The sequence below is a fragment of the Myotis brandtii genome, unplaced genomic scaffold (assembly GCF_000412655.1).
Source record: "Myotis brandtii unplaced genomic scaffold, ASM41265v1 scaffold529, whole genome shotgun sequence".
Classification (NCBI taxonomy): Eukaryota; Metazoa; Chordata; class Mammalia; order Chiroptera; family Vespertilionidae; genus Myotis; species Myotis brandtii.
The window spans coordinates 87,898-90,931 of NW_005369934.1; positions in this window are offsets into that span (position 1 = coordinate 87,898).

The following is a 3,034-nucleotide window of genomic DNA, read 5'->3' on the forward strand; positions in this document are numbered from 1 at the left end:
AGTCATGACCCTTACTTTAGAGGGATGGCCTTTCTAGCATCTCAGTTGAATGTCTGAAGTGCACAATGGGGCCTCTCGACCCTGCTAAGCTGGAACTCCAACATCTCTCAACACTGCATGCCATGCAGCAGGCAATCTGTGCTAGACCTTGTGGAGTCTTGTTATATCTATACTAGAGGCCTGATGCACAAAATTCATGCAAGGAGCTAGGCCCTCGCAGCCCCGGCTGGCCCTCACAGCCCTCGCAGCCCCAGCTTCATCCGGAAGGTCGTCTGGATGGTCGTTCTGCTGTTCGGTCTAATTAGCATATTAGCTCTTTATTATATAGGATTCAGTCCAGCTTTTGTACGTGGCAAATCTCCAGGTAGACTTGTGGAACTTCCCTTTTCACAGCTACCTATTTTCAGGTATGCTACCCTGCTAACTTCAGCCACTTCAACAGTGCAAAACTCTAATCTCGTCCTCCTTAACTGAGTCTGTTGCTGTGCTTGGATTCCGCTTCTTGCAGCCCAGGAAAAGTACCCTTCCGCAGAAAAACCAGGACAATTATGAGAAAGTTGTGGAACACACTTCATGTGGTTCCCTTCTCTCGAGGATCACAGCTGTGTTTCCTACCGATCCCTGAAAAAATCTGCCTCCTCTAGTTTTGTCCAGTCTTAGAGGTTATTTTACTAGGGGAATAAATCATGCTGGAAGTAACTTTTTGGTGCACATTAATTTAAATGCACATTGAGATTTAAATCACTGATAATAGGACTTTTCCTAAAAGCAATTTCTGACAAAGAATAGGTAAGAGTGCTTAATTAAATTTCAGGAGTGACTGAAGGGGAAAGGGAGCAATGTTTTTGTTTTTTTGTTAATCCTCACCCACGGATATTTTTCCATTGATTTTGAGAGACAGGGTGGAAGGGAGGGGGAGAGATAGAGAGAGAAACATCGATGTGAGAGACACACATTGATTGGTTGCCTCCTGCACATGCCTGACCAGAGCCCGGGATTGAGCCTGCAACCGAGGTATGAGGTACTTGCCCTTGATCAGAACCGTACCCGGGACCCTTCAGTCCGCAGACCGACGCTCTATTCACTGAGCCAAACCAGCGGGAATAATGTTTTAAGAGCGTTGCAGACAAACTTCAAATTTCAAACTTAACCTATATTGTTATGTCTCTGATACTCTTAGATGAAAGTACAAAAGGTACATATTTCTTTCTTTCCCATCTTTGACCTGTCCTGTTAATACACAAAGTTCACTGAAGCTAGGTTGGAGATACTTGAACTTTGAATCATTGGTTGGGGAGTAGCTAAATTAGGAGACACTGCCTTAAGTTCAGACTGAAAGGCTATTTGGTTTTAGAAGTGACTCTCCATTTTTAAAGGGTGGAGATGGTTTGGTAGTAAATTAGTTCTCTCTCTCCGCCCTGGGAGATTAGACAAACAATGGATCTAACTAAGAAAATAGACTGACTCATTTGGCTACAATGCTATACTGAAGTTACAAGCAAACTAACATTATTCGTCAGAAAAAGAATTGGGTTCTGTATACTGTAATTGAGTTTCACAGTCAATTCTGATATTTCTCATTGAAGAAACAAAAAAAAAATCAGACATTCAATTCATAGATCTAAAGGCACTCTTAACCCTGTCTTTCCTTACCTCATCATCTGCTATAGCAAGGCTGAAGTCATGTGCAATTTACTTCATTATTTATTAGCTCTTCTTTGGGATGGCAGTTCTTATTGCAAGAGAACTGAAGTTTGCAATCACCCTCTTTCCTCCTAATTTTCGTGAGCATTTCCAAACTTCTTCTAATAGTAAACACCCTATCTTCCAAGTGAACGGTCCATCAAGAGAACAGGTACAGATGAGAGTGGAAAGTCGGGCCTGTTGGGCAGGCAAGGAAGTTGTATGGAGCTAATAATGGGTCGTAAGTGAAAAGGGGTGGAGAATGGGAGGGAAATGGAATCACAGGTCTGGCCGGGACTGCCTCTGGACAGGTCAGGAAGGGGTGTTTGTGTGGGCCTTTTCTCACATCTGGATTTAGCTTCTCATTAACTGAAATGTTCAGCCTTTTGCCTTTCACCAAGCCTTACTTCCTCCCTTCAAGTCCTGTGTCACTTCTCCTCCTGCCCCAGGATGAAGGCCTTTGGGCTGGATTTCATTGGTTTGGGGGAATGGGCCATTCTTCTTCCAGGAGGTCTGGTTCAGGTTTAGGTCATTCCATTGGCCTCACTAGCAACTGAAGGGCAGATCTCCTGGCCAATGGACAACTTCCCTGGGCGGAGAGACAGGGCCTCCCAGCTGATGGTCACACTCCACAACTTCCCTTAGCTGCGAGGACACCATATGCTGAGGTGGGTTGAGGAGCTTTTTAGGTGGCTTCAGGTCTCCTTGTCCATGAGCGAAACACAACTGCCTACATTTTCCAACATCCACACCCGCACCCCTGCATTGTTCACCGAGAAGCGGTATGTTGGTGTCTCATGGTTTCTCTGGGGCCACCCACCTCTTCTACATGTGTCCCAAGTGCCTGGATTTCCCTGCGAGAGTCTGTGGGCAAAGGTGGGCGGAATGAAATTGTAGCTTATTCTTCTGCTGCACCCAGGAAAAATGCTTGTGAACATGGGCATGGAGGTAAATGCCGATATTGGTTGCTGTTGGGTGCCTTGTACACCACGTCCCCTCCGTCCCCTCCCACGCGCTGGGAGAAGAAGCGCACGGCCCCTCCCTCGCGACCTGCGCAGCCCGACCCGATCTTCCCAGGGTCATGGCCCGCGATACCGCGGCGCGGCCTGGCTCCGAGCCCTGCTCTTCCCGAGTCGTGGGTGGCGCGGGGCTGGTTTCCCTCCCCTCCCTTTCCGGACCCAAACCGGGATGTATCTGGGTCAGCCTGGGAGGGGCCGGACCTGCCAGGGCCCGGCGGGGGGAACGGGGTGGCGATGACAGCATCTTTCAGGTTTTTGGCGTTTCCGAGCTGCGCTCCTTCCAGCCGCTCACCGCTCTCCCTCCCGGAGGGACTGCCGCTTTGGCCGAGGGC